Source organism: Giraffa tippelskirchi, chromosome 2, assembly GCF_054371585.1.
Source record: "Giraffa tippelskirchi isolate mGirTip1 chromosome 2, T2T-mGirTip1v1.2.pri, whole genome shotgun sequence".
NCBI lineage: Eukaryota > Metazoa > Chordata > Mammalia > Artiodactyla > Giraffidae > Giraffa > Giraffa tippelskirchi.
The window spans coordinates 200,306,763-200,324,721 of NC_137276.1; the positions used below are offsets into that span (position 1 = coordinate 200,306,763).

Below are 17,959 nucleotides of genomic sequence, written 5' to 3' on the forward strand. Positions count from 1 at the left end.
TTCTTTGCAGACCCAACATTCATGCTGCAGGTCAAACCTTTTGGTATTTAAAACTTAAACATTCTCAAATATAGTTACTCCTGCATGCATTCTTACCCTTCTTTATAGCAGTGCTTGTCACTGACAAGCTTAGCTACTGAGTGCTTTTTGACAGCCACAGATGTGACATCTTGACACAGCTTCGTCAAGGTAAACAGCTTCACCCTTGGAGAAAAACAATTTCATTCTTGGATTAAAACAATGGCAACAAAAAAGTGGATTTGAAATCATATCAGGCCAATACACAACATGAGGTGAGGACATGCAAACTGTGATGTTCTTTATTGTATCTCTCAAACCTGGTACATACCTGCTGTGCAAAGAATAGGTAATGTACATGATTTGATGGAAGAGTGCTTGTGCTTATAGCATTCTAGCATTCCTATAAGTGTTAATCTTTGTAAAACATATGTCATATATCGTGACAGTAGCATGTTTCAGCATCATATTTCTAAATACTGTAAAATAAACCTAATTTAGGAGGAAGCCCAAATGCTGAGAGATTATGAACAGAATGTGACATATGTGTTAAATCAACCTTTTCTCCACTCAGAAGTTCTTCTTAAGCAAATTCCAGGAAAGACATATACAGGTTTCACTTTTTACATATTTTTTCCTGTTTCTATTTTTACTTATCTAAGAGTAACCGATACATTCTGACTCAGAACTTGAAGGGAAGGCCATTTAAGGCAGGGATGATACCACTGCTTTATCTATTCTTGAACAAAGTGTCCCATCAGTTTATTGATGAGAACTTAAATTTTATATCAGAATTTCATAATTATTGAATATGAGATCAATGAAAAAGTGCTTCTGAGAAATATATGGTTAGATTAATGCACAGATACCTGCAAAATATAGTCATTTCTTTGAATCTGAGTTAAAGGATCCTTAGAAAACAACATTTTAAATTATATCTAGAGAGCTAGGATCTTCATAAATAATATTTTTAAAATATTATTCTCCTGACAAAATTCTGTACAAATGAGGTTTACTTTTATGTAGTTGAACTATATATTAATGTTATCCTTATTTCTAATTCTTTCAAGTTTTCTTACAAGTTTGGTTATTCATATTCAAGTCTGAAATTTCATTTCTAAAAGCCAGGAGCTTCTACAATATTGTAGGAATCAGGATGTAACAAACTTAGAGAATTATATGGAATCATTAGGGTATAGCGGTAAGGCCATGAGTTTTGGAGTCAAATAAGTCAGGTTTGAGGTGATTTCACAATATATCAATCATATAACCATGGGCAAATTAGTTAACCTTTCTAACTATCAATTTTGGTAAAATTATTTTAAAATGGCCTTTTTGGAAAAAAAAAAATAATTGAGTAAAGTACCTAAAATCCTATTATGGAGATTGAAAGGGTAATTAATTTAAAGTAGTGACTAGAACCCAATTAGTGTTTGTTAGTATTAGATTTAGTGTATCATTTGCTGCAACATCTTGTAGAAGAAAAGGGTGTAATCTATGCAAATTTGAGATCATTCTGTTTATTTTCAATTATCATAATATTCTATTTCCTTAGAATATTAAATTATGATTGATACAAAAGTCAAAATATTTCCTTCATCATTTACATTTCTATTTGTAAAATCTTTTGAGCATTACTATTATTTTGACATTCACAATATATTCAAAACCTATATTTTTAAATGCAAGTTTTATAATTTTAAAAAATGAATTTCTAAGTAGTTTTTCAGAGAAACACATATCAAGTGATAGGAAAATAGTGAGAAAGTAAGATCCTATGTTTGGAAACTGGTTTTGCAAAAATGTTTTCAATATATATCAAGTGAAACACATATTAAGTACTATAATGAAACTGGGGAAAATAAGATTCTATATCCTAAAATAGATTTTAGGAATATATCAGTTTCATAAAATTTCATAAAATATTCAACTCTATCAAAGACATGCATACACATAAAAGTCTGTGCAAAATATCCAATTTTGTGAGATTTAATGTTCTCAAAAATTTAAACTACACAGATGGCCAAAGTACACATGATCTTTGGGAAGTCTTGCTCCTTAATGCCTTTGGGCATGCTGCGCTTTGTTTGTCAAAATGGTGTCAAGTCTGTTAGAACAGCTTGGCCAGTTTTGACAGAATTCCTTCCTAAATTAAAGATAGCAAGATGAAGCTTGTAATTTTACAGGGGAAACTTGAGTTCTATCACCAGCTCTCCATGAACAAAAGTTACCTCTCACTTTATAACTTATACTTCCTTTTTTATTTGAAAGAAGACAATTATTTTCAGTGTTTCATTTAAAACCTTAATCATGCATTTTATTTCAGTTTTAAAAAATGTATCATAAGCATATAGTAAAAACATTGTGACTAAATTTATCATTTCATCAGACATAGGTTTGACATCAGAGAAAAGTAGATTTGAATTTTTTGGCACTTCACACCTGCATGACTGTATCTATACTTTTTTGAAAATAGTTTCAAGTCAAGTCAAGATATTATGAGTATCATAATATCAGTATCGCAGAACACAACTAAAAATATTTAAGAGAGTGCTTAGCAAGTGCTTCACAAGTTGTGCCGCTGTTTGTGCAAGTTGTTGTTGTGTCTGTTATTGTCATCAGAGCTAAAGTCTTGAATGAGAATCCCAGTTATTTTATTTGGTTCACAGAGACCTGATGATGACCTGGATGTTACACTGAAAAAAAAATATATTAAATTAAGTTGATACTAAAAGAAAATCTTATATGCACACTCAGTGTTAAGCATTGTGTACCTATTGCATCATCAAAATGGTCACCATTTTACACATGGGAAAAATAAGCTGAAACATTAAATGTGTTGTTAAATTTTTATACTTATCGAAAATAGTTGACCAGCTTTTTAAAACTAGGTCTGTCTATGTCCAAAGCTCTTGCTCAAGCCCTTTTGTAAGGCTATTTCTGATGTCCCACTCTGTTTGGATTCAGAGTTCTATTAAGACTGCTGTATTTGGGGAAATTGTTCTCCAAGATCATATCGGATATTAATTTATTTTCAAAATTAAGTTCTTGAAAATAAATCAGTAGTTGGCATTTTTGTTCTTATATCAATATTGCAGGAGGGATTATTCTACTAGCATTACTGAATTTATGTTATGATTATTTACTGATAAAATTATTTCCTATATAACCTTGTCGGAGACAAGATTTTTCACACATTGTTAATCATTTTACCAGATTCATTTCAGAAGTAAATGTAAATCACATTTAAAACTCTGTTTTTATAATAAATTACAGTTTGAATACTTCTATATTCATATAAATTATTAAAAATATAACTAATAATGCAAGTATTAAAATATTAATAATATGCAACTGACATTAGTGATTTCAAGTTATTTGTATGAAACAGTTGATTTTCTAAATCTAATTCTTAACAATAATTCTATATTTATAATAACATGGCATTAGGTATAATGAGTGACATCAGTTTTCTATTTTACATCCATTAAGAATAAAAATTATGTTATGAAAAATTCCATACGATGCTGTATTCTTACCTTATGATTAAATGATCCACAACCAGATAAGATAAAAAATTAAGTTAATTAACTTTTGCAGTCATCAGTTAATTAAGCTAGGTAATGAAGAACTGCATACTGAGCAAAGAAATCATTGATGCAGAGTCAAAGAATAAAATAAAGGCTTTTAGAACTATGTATTTATTGAGTACTTTACATCCTTCTTGTATCTTAAAGTACACTCATTTTTTAGCTTGTGTGTGTGCACGCGCACAACTATAAAATAGGTAAGAATATCCCTATACTCTCAATATTAATGCTACTTTTTATTCATTTTTTTTATGTGGCCTTTGAATTCTAAAAAGTATCTACAGATGTGGATGCAATTTGCAGGAGCTTTACAATGTTAAAAGTTAACATGCAGCAGTAAAACTGCACTTGTCTTTGAAGAACTCACATTGTAAGAGAAAATTTCTAGATTTCCCTTATAAGGAAAACTATTTACATGGTGTCCCAGATTTTTTACAGACCAAAAGACACTTTAAATGAATGGGAGGGGAAGGGCAAAAATGCTTAAGCTTTTATTGCCTCAACTGAATTTGTTTCACACTGACCGAGTTCTCTGGTCCAATTTTGCACCCAATTGTGAGCAGTTAGGAAAAACAGAGGTGGATGAGGCATAAAATATAGTATATATCCTTATTTTGCCTGTTTTTGAAATTCATAACATTTAAGTCAATTTGGGCATATAATTATAATCCTCAAGAAAAATTTTATTCAGTTCAACTAACTCATGATCACATTCACTTATGATCATGTTAAAGATAACCTAGGAGTAGGAATCGAGATACCTGCTAAGCAGAATCAGTGCCATACACAGGGCCTCAGTCGAATTGAAGAATATGTTTTCATTGCAAGGAAAGAACAAGAAAGAGAAACAGAAGGAAAGTGGCATAGAACCAGGAACCAGAAAGATGACATTGAAACTTATGGAACTCCCATGGTGATGTTCATCTCTTCCGTGGTTCTTTTCTAAGGCTGATGGTGGTTATAACACCACTAATGTCTTTGATCAAAGTAAGAAGAAATAGATGATTTTTTCAGAGACTTTTGTTTAACATATCTGAAATACTGACATGTGTTTTTGTATTCTTTTATAAATAATATGTTGATTTGAAGAATGTTTTCTTTTCTTTCCTAAGTGATTTTGCTAGCAATTTTGTTCAAGCATCTCATATTAGACTTGTAGATAAGGTGAAGGAATACAAAATTTTCTTTGACAGAAAGAACAGCAACTTCTTATTTCTTTTTTTTAAATTAAAGGGACACTGAAATAGGATTGAAGTATTTGAAAAATTATCTTTGTGAGTACAGTGAGCATAGTGAGAAAAAGTAGATGGTACCTGTGTCATGAAGGAATGGTCTTGTTAGGACTCTCAACCAGATAATCCTATCACTAAAGAATAAGCTTATATGAATTCTGTGTGTGTATGTGTGTGTGAGTGTGTGTGTGTGTGTATGTGTTTTCTAGCCAAAATCATGCTATTAAAGTTTGAAACAGTTGACAGTTTTCTAGTATAAAACGTACTGCCTTTGTCAAAGAAATGAAGCTCTGGCATAAACATTTGGCCAGTATTTTGAATCCTTACATGTTAGGGACAACTGAAATGACTTAAGGACTAATACAGTAATGAATGGTGAAAAAACAATGTTCCTGTGCAATTGAAGGCAGTTATTAATTTGTTTCAGTTGGATGCATATGCCAGAAAGCTCAATTTATGCAGGCCATTCAAAGAGAGAGAGAAAGAGATTGCTCAGCCTGAGGGAATGTACCAGTGAAACACTTCTTAAGCAAGATCTGTTCTTGCATACAAAACAGGGTCACTTTCACACGCTGATATTTGGGCTGAGGCGGGTGGTGTGGATAGAGACAATTGTAACAAATTTCTGTAAGCTTTTCTCCAAGTATTTTAAATCAGAGAGTAGCAATGAAGGAAAGGTTCCATTTTCCCACCTTATTTCTCCTCATGTCCACCAAAGTACTTGGAAATATCCATCACTACTACATCGCAAGGTGGCTTTATTATACTTACATGCTGAGATTCCTTATATGCCTTTGAGCTTTTAAGGACTGAATAATTAGAATATGCATTGCCATTTTTTGACATTTAAATATCTATTTAAAACTCATAGCTTTATGGATTTTGAATTGTCTAGACAAGAATCATCCCTGATTAAGAATTATTTTACCCCTGATTTACCATATTTTACTCTAATTTGAATATAGGGCAACATCTTCTATGTCATCTTCTATGTATAGCCACATGTTTAGAATAACATTTTGAAAAGTACTATACTTTTACAGTAATTGAATAATGAATCATACGCAAATCTGTGTCTTAAGCATGCCAATTTTACAGTCTCTCATGCAGTTTTGGCTTTTTATTTTATTTAAGCATTCACGGTGAATTTAGGCAAAATTCTTAAAGATGTGACATTATCATTATGTATCTGTTTTTATTTCCATATTGATCATATTTCATGTCATTATATATATATTTTATATAGAGAAAATACATATATATATTCGAATTGAAAGATCAAGGTGATGTTTTCAAGAAAAATTGAAAATTTCATGAAGTTTTCAAAGTATTCTTCAAAAGAATATGTGCTTCATTATTCATTACTAGATACTCTATATTATTTCATGTTAAGTTCAACAGAATTCAATTCAGTTCAGTTCATTTCAGTCGCTCAGTGGTGTTCGACTCTTTGCAACCCCATGGACTGCAGCACACGAGGCCTCCCTGTCCATCACCAACTCCCGGAGTTTACTCAAACTCACGTCCAATGAGTCGATGGTGCCATCCAACTGTCTCATCCCCTGTCCTCCCCTTCTCCTCTCGCTTTCAATCTTTCCCAGCATCAGGGTCTTTTCAAATTTGTCAGCACTTCGCATCAGGTGGCCAAAGTATTGGAGTTTTAGCTTCAACATCAGTCCTTCCTATGAATATTCCCGACTGATTTCCTTTAGGATGGACTGGTTGGATTTCCTTGCTGTTCAAGGGACTCTCAAGAGTCTTCTCCAACACCACAGTTCAAAAGCATCAATTCTTCAGCACTCAGCTTTCTTAATAGTCCAACTCTCACATCATAATATTCTGTTGAAGTAAAATCTGTACAAGAAAATCTATCAATATGTTAGGATAATATGATTATAAAAAGTCAAACATTCTATTTATACTAGAAAAACACTGTCATTGAAATCAACTGAAAATCAGAATTCTTTCCAAAGTTCTAAATCTAATAAAATGGGAAAATATTAGTTGCAACTTGCAATAAATTGTAATCATCTAAAAGCCTTCAGATCACTTTAACAAATTTGCTTAGTGATTGGGAATAATTAGGAAAAAACCAAAGTAATTTCTAAGGAACATAAACATTTGTATTCTAGCAATTGGAGCAATGGTCTATGTTTTTAATAAATTATAATTTCTACATGTGGGTCAAAACATAATGGTGAAATTTTACATAAAGTGCTTGATATAACTAATTAAAATTCAACTGGGTTGCCCTCAGGCAAGTGGTTTGTTTTGTGATGAGCAGGAACATCCTCTAAAATGGTCCAAGAAAAATAATTTGTCAGGTGAAAGAATTTGCTAGTAAATTTATGTGAAATGTGAGCCGAGTGGTGTAATTTGTTGATTCATTGTAATTTGATTTCAAAAGGCAAACTTTCTTTCAAAATTGCTAACGAACAGAAGGTTAGTTATCAATTACCAATTTTAGGGACTTTTAAAATGTGAATTAAAGTGTTAAAATATGTTGGCTCTGTGATTTTTGTATTTATTAAAATACTAATTTTAAGGACTCTTAAAAATTCAACAAGGACAAATGATCTAAAAAAAATTAAGAAATATAATTTCAAAGAAGGGGATATGGAAGAAATGATGTGAAGATTATGACTATAACAGCGAGATTGAACCTTGTAAGGATAAGGTAGCAAACGAGGCAGTGTCTTAAGGAAGAGAGGCAGGTATTGATGCCTTCTAAAATTAGAGATACTCATTCTTTTTGTGTTGGTCATTGTTTCTAAGGCTTTTTCAGTGGACAGATCTTTTTAAGATAAAATGACATCAGGAATTTATACTGATAACTTCAAATCAAAATTAATTATTAAAACTCAGATCTTATACTTGTATTTCCCTTCTGACTTCTTCAATGGCATCTGAAATCATAGAAGTAAAACATAAGCGTACAATGTGATGATTTGATATATGTACACTTTGTGGAAGGCTTCCTTGGTAGCTCAACTGGTAAAGAATCAGCCTGCAACACAGGAGACCCCAGTTGGATCCCTGAGTTGGGAATATCCCCTGGAGAAGGGATAGGCTACCCACTCCAGTATTCTTCAACTTCCCTGGTGGCTCAGACGATAAAGAGTCTCCTGTAACACGGAAGATCTGGGTTTGATTTCTGGGTTGGGAAGATCCCCTAAAGGAGTGCCTGGCAACCCTCTCTAGTATTCTTGCCTGGAGAATCCCCATGGACAGATGAGCCTGGCGGGTTACAGTCCAAGGGGTCACAAAGAGTTGGACACAACTGGGCGATTAAGCACAAAAACATGCATATAATTTTTGCATTTTTCTCTCTGATAATCAATTCCTTAAGCATAAGTGCTTTTTTCTGAACCATTTTACCGGTAAATTAATTCTCTGTGACTTTTTAAAAAATTTTGAGAACATTCCTGTTGGAGAGTATGGAAGTCAGAAGCAGAAAAATTTCTGCTGATAACGACTGTGTACCTGGAGCCAGAAAAGAAGGGGCAAGGGAAGTTGAGAGAGCACAAAACCCATCAGAGACAAGGAGGTCAGGTATTTGTATAATCTTTCCAGTTGACTTCCCATTTTAGACTGAACATATGAGACAACCAAAGCATCTATAATTGGAGACAGTGAGGAGACATTTTGAAATACCTGTGTTACCTGAAGCGTATTGCTATTATTTTACTCAAGATTAAGAAGTTCATTCAAGTTAGTAGCAGTGTGAGAAAGGTGTTGAAGAGTTGATCTTAGAAGGAAAAAGAGGAAAATTGGCATGACTGAAACTGAGGCTGTGCCCAATCACACTGCTGCTAAGAATGTCAGGGGATTATGTCTCCTGTGCTGCAGGTAATGGGATTTGGCTATATTTAAAGATCAAACATAAGGCACTGCTTTAAAAGTTGCCTTTAAGAAGGGCTTTATTTCCAAGTTACATGCTAAAATGACTCTATTGGCAAGGCAGAACAGAATATAAGATTCAAAAATCTTAAGTCACATTTGTATTTGCATTTTTTTCCCAACAAAGCTATGTAAAGCACTCTGTAAAACCATCCTGCATTAACTCAGCAAGAAATTAAGAAAAATTTGAACATACAGAAAATATAATGGATTTAAATACGTTTTGCCTCTGGTGCACAAGTGTAATAAATACAAAAATTACAAAGCAAGATAATGCTTGTTTTTTTCTCTCATAATGAGAGAAATTTCTAAGGCAATACTTTTGTTCTAATCCCACTCAGTCAGGTCAGGTCAAGGTGAGATAAAAATTAATGCAATTTTCTTTTTTACATTTAATTTTAATGTGGTCTATATTTTATTTCTATATTTTTTCCTTTTGTCTGTTTCTTTGTCCTTGTAGGAGGTCTTCTTGGTAAGGTAATGAATTTTTAGTATTACTATTTTCACAAAGGTGTAAAGTTCTTTGCTTTGTTCCCCCTGATCTCTGAATGCTCACCTTGCATTAAGAATCTGCCCTGTTTATTTGGTGTCAATAATGCAACTCCATAAGTTGTGAGCACTAGAACATTACCTTTGTGCACTAATTAATTGAATATGGTAATGAGGGCATGCCTACAAAGTCAAAGTAGGAGAAAATGAGAATAAGGCAATTTATTTACCAATGCAGAAACAGTGAAAGCAGGTTTTACTGTCCCTAAAACAATGGTTTTAAGTTGTACTTCATATATCTAATTCTGTGTTCATATTTGAACAGATGGATCAGAAGAGTTCATTTTATTTTAGCTTTTTAAAACTTAAATATATTAACAATGCCTTAAATCTAAGGCATCAAGCTTAATAGTACTATATTAATTCTTCTTTCAAATTACAGTTAAAAATGCTTATTTCTATTTAATGTTTTTAAGCTTTAAATTTGTTTCTTGAACATATATAACTGTATATTTTATATCCAAATCTTTATATTGTAAACTACAGTAGAGCTTCTCCATCACCCTCACTTAAAGAGTAAAAATAAAATTTTATCATTAAGAAGTTACTAATAATTATAAAATGATTTTAGCAGGCAAATGCAATATTTCCAAAAATGCTAATAAATGAGTCAATTACAAATGAAACATTTTATTTTTATTTTTCATGAAGTAGTGTCTGCTTAACTAGCAAGGTCACTGCCCACCCTACTCAACACACAAAAATAAAATTGGTGACCCTTTAATTAGGGTCTTGCCAGTGGCTCAGCAATAAAGAATCTGCCTGCAAGGCAGGAGCCATAGGAGATATGGGTTTGATCCCTGGGTCAGAAAGATTCCCTGGAGGAGGGCATGACAACCCACTCCAGTATTCTTGCATGGAGAATCCCATGGACAGAGGAGTTGGCAGGCCCTTATCCATAGGGTTGCAAAGAATCAGGCATGACTGAAACGACTTAACATGCATGAAGATCCTTTAATTAAAAGTAAATAAACAAATAAATTTTAACTTTCCTTTTATGCTTAATTAGTTCCTTCATATTTTAGGACATTTTTCATGTGAAGTTGAAGTAGGTTCATAAAATACCTAAACTGTATGTATATGTATCTGCAGTATGTATCCGTATGTTTATGCAACTATATTGAAAGACTATGTATCATTAATGTCTCTGAATAAAGCAGATTAAGAAAGAAAAGTTAGAGTTTATGGAGTAAGAGATTAATATCAGTGTCATATCTAAAAAACAAAAAACTACTATAGTTTTAAAAGATGTGGTCATGAAGGGTAAGTACCATGCTTGTCCATAAAATGTCACTTGGCCACTGTTAAGGAGAGAATATTAATTAAAAACTGAAGTGAGAGATTATGGCATTTTCCCTGATGCATTGTTTTTTGGCATTTGCATGTCAACTTGTAGGGCTTTATCTATTTCTAAAATTCTCTAAGGCAATATTCTTTCACCAAGGGTAGCCATTCCCAACATAAGGAGGGAAAATGAATAAATTTATATTTAAATTTAAACTTAATTTCCTGATAATTCTTGATAAGATCATAATGAGAGCAAATCTAGAAATATCCCTGTGAGAGGTAAATATATCATTTTCGTTCCATCAAAAATACCTGTTATATAATGACGAATCTATCCATCTCCTTTAAAATACCACACAATCAATACGATTCTTTACTTTTCTAAATATAGCTATTGTTGAAAATAATCTCTTGTGTAATTTAAGTATCCTTAAGTATCTTGGTTAATATGACTCATTTTTTTCTATTATCTTATTTATTTTTCTCCCAAATATTGGCCAGCTCAGGTTACTTTCCATTTCTAAATTCATCTGTGATTATTCTCAATCTCATTGGTGTGATTTAAAATACAAGTAGCAATCACTGTGGCAAGCATTTTTCTTTTAATAACTGATATATTTTTAAAGGTATAATTAGCTCTTACTTTTTCCTAATTCAAACATACCTGATATTAAAGAAGAAATTATGCAAGAATTGCTTTAATGTATTTTCTTAGTCAAATATGTATAAATTGACTTTTCAGAAAGGATTCACATAATTTTAATACTTCAGGGCAAGCTTAGCTTAATGCTATAACTTGAGGCTTCTCCATCTAAAGCAGTGATTCATAAAATGTAATGTACATCTGAATCATCTGGGGGTGCTTGTTAAACATGTAAATTCTTGGACCACCTCCATATCCATTGAAGCAGAATTTCTGGGGGGGGGGAATTTTTATGCAGATAAATATGGATCATGCTCTGGCAAAGACTTAGCTAGTTGAATGAAACTAGCTAGTGTCTTAAAAACTACAGATTTAAACTCCTTCTGTGCTCTTTGAAACTCATCTTAAAATTCAAAGAGTGCAATAAAATTAGCCAGTTTTCTTTTCTATAAAAAGGGAACTAACATTTGTCAAGAAGCTGTAAATTGGAAGAGTAAGATTCAAATGCAGATCTGTCTGGCTCCCAAATTTGTGCACTTTCTCCAGCAATATGGACATCAATTCTAGTTTAAGAGTTTCTTGCATGAATATATGAATTACTTTGAGATTTCATTGTATAATCATGTAAGGAAAAAAGTAAAAAATGTAGAGTTAGACTTTGCCTCTGTTTAATTGTTGCTCTCGCAGGAATATTAGCTTACCAATTGTGAAAATAATGTGAATGAAAACCTTAACTTCTTACCCACAAAACCTCTGATTTTTATTTTCCAACTTTCTTTACATATTATTTTCCACTAATAAATCCATTCCCCATTTTTATCAATATTTCACTTTTAGAACTCATTTTGGGCTTTAAATCTTGTATTGATTTTGCATACCTTTGTTCTCAAACTTTAATCTCTTAACTCTACGACCCTCTGCTTCAAAAAATGAAGATAAACAAACATGAGTATAAAAGAGTTGCAAAACACTTCAATTTTTTAAATTTTAAGTACATTATTTACAGAATATTTGCAAACAGAATATGAAAGCTTCCCATATGACCTTTACCTACATTCCACGTATGTTAGCATTTTTATGAAATTTGCTTTAATATTTTCTGTCTCTTGCTCTCTTGTTCTCCGTCTCATCATATATGTTCTGGAATGAGCTGCCTTATATGGTCACAATGTTATTATCAAATCAGAAAATTAATATAAATATGAAATAATTATGTTATCTATTGACAATTTCATCAGTTGTTCCACTCATCAGTCATCCCACTCATCAGTCATCATCAGTTTAGTCGCTCAGTCATATCCTTCTCTTTGCAAACTCATGAACTGCAGCACGCCAGGTCTCCCTGTCCATCACCAAATGCAAGAGTCCACCCAAACCCATATCCATTGAGTGGGTGATGCCATCCAACCATCTCATTCTCTGCTGTCCCCTTCTTCTCCTACCCTCAATCTTTCCCAGCATCAGGGTCTTTTCCAATGAGTCAGCTCTTCACATGAGGTAGCCCAAGTATTGGAATTTCAGCTTCAACATCAGTCCTTCCAATGAACACCCAGGGCTGATCTCCTTTAGGATGGACTGGTTGGATCTCCTTGCAGTCCAAGGGACTCTCAAGAGTCTTCTCCAACACCACAGTTCAAAAGCATCAATTCTTCTATACTGAGCTTTCTTTATAGTCCAACTCTCACATCCATACATGACCACTGGAAACCATAGCCTTGACTAGACGGATCTTTGTTGGCAAACTAATGTCTCTGCTTTTTAATATGCTGTCTAGGTTGGTCATAACTTTCCTTCCAAGGAGTAAGTGTCTTTTAATTTCATGGCTGCAATCACCATCAGCAGTGATTTTGGAGCCCAGAAAAATAAAATCAGCCACTGTTTCCCCATCTATCTGCCATGAAGTGATGGGACCGGATGCCATGATATTAGTTTTCTGAATGTTGAGCTTTAAGCCAACTTTTTCACTCTCCTCTTTCACTTTCATCAAGAGGCTCTTTAGTTCTTCTTCGCTTTCTGCCATAAGGGTGGTGTCATCTGCATATTTGAGGTTATCGATATTTCTCCTGGCAATCTTGATTCCAGCTTGGGCTAATTCCAACCCAGCGTTTCTCATGATGTATTCTGCATATAAGTTAAATAAGCAGGGTGACAATATACAGCCTTGAGGTACTCCTTTTCCTATTTGGAACCAGTCTGCTGTTCCATGTCCAGTTCTAACTGTTGCTTCCTGACCTGCATACAGATTTCTCAAGAGGCAGGTCAGATGCTCTGGTATTCCCATCTTTTTACGAATTTTCCACAGTTTATTGTGATCCACTAAAAGCAAACTATTTTACTAGAACCCATTCATGGACCACATGATGTATTAACTATCATATATTTTTTAGCTCCCTAATTTGGAAACATATCTTGTTTTTTCTTTGTCTTTTAGGACCTTGGTTTTTCAAGGAAGAAGGGACAATGATTATATAGAATGTCCCATGACAGGTATTCATCTTATCATCCATCACACTTCTACTTTCAGCTTATGGTTTTCTGGCAGGAATTTCATAAAATTGTTGTTGTTTGCAAACATTCATTAAAAGTATTATGATGGAGATTTGCCCCATTCCTGACTGTATGAATCTTTATTTTAGGTTAGGTAAATTTCTACCAGATTTCTCCATGGTGAAGTTACTATTCTTCCCTTAAGCATCTTGTTGGGAATAATTTGTGACAATTTATTCTCATATTTATCATTCTTTTGCTCACAATATACAGATGATTAATGCCTGAAATATTTATAACTATTCATTAATAATATTGGCTAAAAATTATTGATAGTTGGCAAATGGTAATTTAGTAATTCCATCATTTCTTTTACATTTGTTACTTAAAAATTAGTCATAAATTACTTTCCTTCTATCATAACCAGCTATTTATCTTCCATTTATCATATCCAGCCATTTATCACTTAGTATAATCATATATATATATTTCAACTATTTTTTATTTACAATGATATCACTTTTAGTCTTATTTTATTAAATGGCTATAAAATGGGCTTCTCAAGTGGCACAGTGGTAAAGAATCTGCCTGCCAATGCAGGAGATGTAAGAGACACAGGTTCTATCCCTAGGTTGGGAAGACCCCTGGAATAGGAAATAGCAACCCACTCCAGTATTCTTGCCTGGAAAAACCCATGGACAGAGAAGCCTGGCAGGCTACAATAAAGTTTATAAAATATTTTTGAGTAATATAGTAAGAGTATAGAAGAACTCATTTAATTTTCTATAACTTTTAGTATTTCTTTTTTTACATTAGGCACCTGATACATTTGGATGTGTTTTTATATATGGGGAGATATATGGCTTTAATGAAAGTGAAAACGAAAGTCGCTCAAACATGTCTGACTCTTTGTGACCCCATGGACTATTCAGTCAATGGAATTCTCCCGGCCAGAATACTAGAGTGGTAGCCATTCCCTTCTCCAGGGTATCTTCCCAACCCAGGGATTGAACCCAGGTCTCCAGCATTGCAGGCAGATTCTTTACCAGCTGACAAGTGAAGCCCAAGAATACTGGAGTGGGTAGAGTATCTCTTCTCTGGCAGATCTTCCTGACCCAGGAATTGAACTGGAATCTCCTGCATTGCAGGTTGATTCTTTACCAACTGAGCTAGAGGGAAGCATGGCATTATTTGCCCAAATACTGTCCAGTTGTCCCAGCACCAGTATTTTTATATTTCCCACAGTGATTAAATATTTCACTTTTAAGATACTTTCTCTGTTATGAAAGTCTAATATTGTCTACTTGTTCATAAAACCTGGCATTATTTATGTTCGGCATGTCTTCTAAATTTTATTTACATTTTTTTCTACTTAAGCAAGGTGAGAGTCCTTGACTTCCTTTTGTTTAGTCATGGTAGATGCTGTGTCATTTGCTGTGTTCATCTAAATTGTGGATTATTGCTTTTAGCCTTAAAATAAGCATCCTTTTTATGAGTAAACTATTTTCATTTGAATGACACTTTGTCTAGTACAAAGTAATTAACCCTGCATCTTTATTGTTTCCACTTCCCTTGTATGTCTTTGGCAATCTCTTTATTCTTAACCTTCTCTTTATCACTTTGAGTGTATCTCTTGTATAAAGCAGACAGTTCATTTCAGTTCAGTTGTTCAGTCCTGTCCAACTCTTTGCCACCCCAAGGACTGCAGCATGCTAGGGTTCCCTGTCCATCACCAACTCCCAGAGCTTGCTCAGACTCATGTCAATTGAGTGGGTAATGCCATCCAACCATCTCATCTTCTGTGGTCCCCTTCTCTCCTTGCCTTCAATCTTTCCCAGCATCAGGGTCTTTTCCAATTAGTCAGTTCTCACATCGGTGGCCAAAGCCACCGGAGCTTCAGCTTCAGTATCAGTCCCTCCAATGAATATTCAGGACTGGTTTCCTTTAGGATGGACTGGTTGAATCTCCTTGCAGTCCAAGGGACTCAAGAGTCTTCTCCAACACCAAAGTTCAAAAGCATCAGACAGTTGCATGTTTTGTTTTGTTTTTTTCTCAACCAAATTGGAAATTTTTTTCTTAAAATGAGTGACTTGTACGTTTACTATGTCTGCAATGTGTAGTCTTAATTTTGTCATATAATTTTATTTTTTTTATTGAAGTATAGTTGATTTGCAATGTTTGTTAGCTTCAGGTATACAGCAAAGTGATTCAGATATGTGTATGTATGTATTATGTAGTATATATACATTTTCATATTCTTTTCTATTACAGATTATTGCAAGATATTGAATATAGTTCCCAGTGCTAGTCAGTAGGTCCTATTATATATTTAAAATATTGTAGTTTGTATCATCTGCTAATGCCAAACTCCTAATTTATCCTTCCTGCACCTTCTGCTTTGGTAACCATAAGTTTGTTTTCTAAAGAAAGCTCTTAAAATATATTTTTTAATTAATTGTTTCATGCTTTTAAAAATCTTTTTCAAGAGCTCAAATTTATTCATTTATTTCCTCTTTGTGTGTCTTCTCTTTCAGTAATTTTCTGGCACATTAACAATGTTATCTCATTATCATTGCTGTCATTATTTTTCTGCCTTCCCTTTTCTTTAATGCCCCTTACTAAATAATATTCTTATTAGTAAACCCCTGAGCACTTTGTAAGTTAGTCTTCATTACTGAGAAAACATTGTGGTATTTCTCATTCATTTTCTCATTTCGATAAAAATCTCTTTTAGTTTTATATTTTTGTCTATTTGAATTTTAGAACATATGCCAAACTTCAAAAAAAAAAAATACTTGCAGTATGATTGCTTTCAGTGTTGCAATGGTTTCTGCCATACAACAACGTGAAAAAAATATGGAACACTTCACGAATTTGTGTGTCATCCTTGCGCAGAGGCCATGCTAATCTTTTCTGTATAGCTCTAACTGTAATATATGTGCTGTATAAGGATACAAATAAGGATGTGTATTTTATTTTGAAATATAGTATTATATTTTTCTTTTAATTCATTATTTTGAAGGGGAAATATCATCAGCTCATGTGTTTTCATTTTTATATTCTGTTTTCTCATAATAGCATTGTATAAAATCATCTATGTGTGTTTGTGCATGTGTACGTGTGTGTGTGTGGCATTATAGCAGTTAACCATGTTCTCAGTTGAAAGACACTTTGTCCTTTCAGTGGCAAATTATAACCTCTTCAATGCCTCAGTGTATATGTGTGTTTTTATTTTTGTTGTTTGCTTGTTTGTTTTTGTAGTGGCAGAAGTTTTGTGTCCTCTGACTTTTTGATTCTTGTTTCTTACAAAGGAAATATCTTTTTCTTTCTTTTTTTCATTTTTGCTACCTAATTTCTAAAGGTAGTTTCACCCTTCCTGGTTAGAGTCTACTCTTACTGAAGTAATGGCTTTAGAAGTTGCAACCTTGAATTGTGCTTAGCTTTAATATGCTTTTCTATGATTAACATATCTACCATAAAGCTTTTTGTTACAGACTTTCTCTTTGGGGAAATGGCTTTAATTTTTCAAATGGCTTTAAAGTCATTTTTCTGATTTTTTCTACTGTCTTCCCTCTGCTCTCCTCTGTGCGTTTTCCCCAAAACCTATTGTTATTTGTCACTTACTACAAAGGCTTGTCATAGAAATGTAATAGAGAGCTTAGAAATATTTGCTTTTTTTATAGAGTTCAATGTATTTTAATTTTATTTACTTAATGGTAATTTAAAGTGTGGGCATTTTTTTGTGTTCAGGTTATGATGATGAAATGTTTTTGTGTGATTTCATTTTTTTTCTCTTATTTTTCCTCTATTATTTAGAAGGTAGATGTGTACAAATGGTTTTAGGCAACCATCCTTTTCCTCAGCTATTTGGAAGATCTTGGCGCTGCTTTTTTATTCTCTAATCTTTCTCTTGGTCATGGTGCTTGGGATTAACCATGACTCCTGTTTTGGTCTGAGCAATCATCCCTGACATTATTTTATATAGTTTTCTTCTTTCAATCATATAATTTCATTTTAAAATATTTTGTATAATGGTGTTTTATGGTGAATTACAAGACATTTTCATGAAAAACAGTAGCTAAAATATACAAATAAAAGTATTTGAAGAAGTAAAATATATCTGAATGAACATGGTTTTTGATATGTTATTTAATATATGTGTTTTACTAAAGTAGTAAAATATTGTGAGTACATATTTGACTATTCTATATCTGAACATTTAAATAATCATTATGAGAGAGTCATTTCCTAGG

The 17,959-nt window shown here is 33.0% G+C and overlaps 1 non-coding gene across 1 annotated transcript; it reads right to left on the bottom strand.

The window, feature by feature from the left end:
* Nucleotides 1–16,556: 16,556 nt before the first annotated feature.
* Nucleotides 16,557–16,661, bottom strand: LOC145539986 (U6 spliceosomal RNA). The gene has a single exon (XR_014078123.1). It is a non-coding gene; the product is annotated as a U6 spliceosomal RNA (small nuclear RNA).
* Between the last annotated feature and the right edge of the window lie 1,298 nt (nt 16,662–17,959).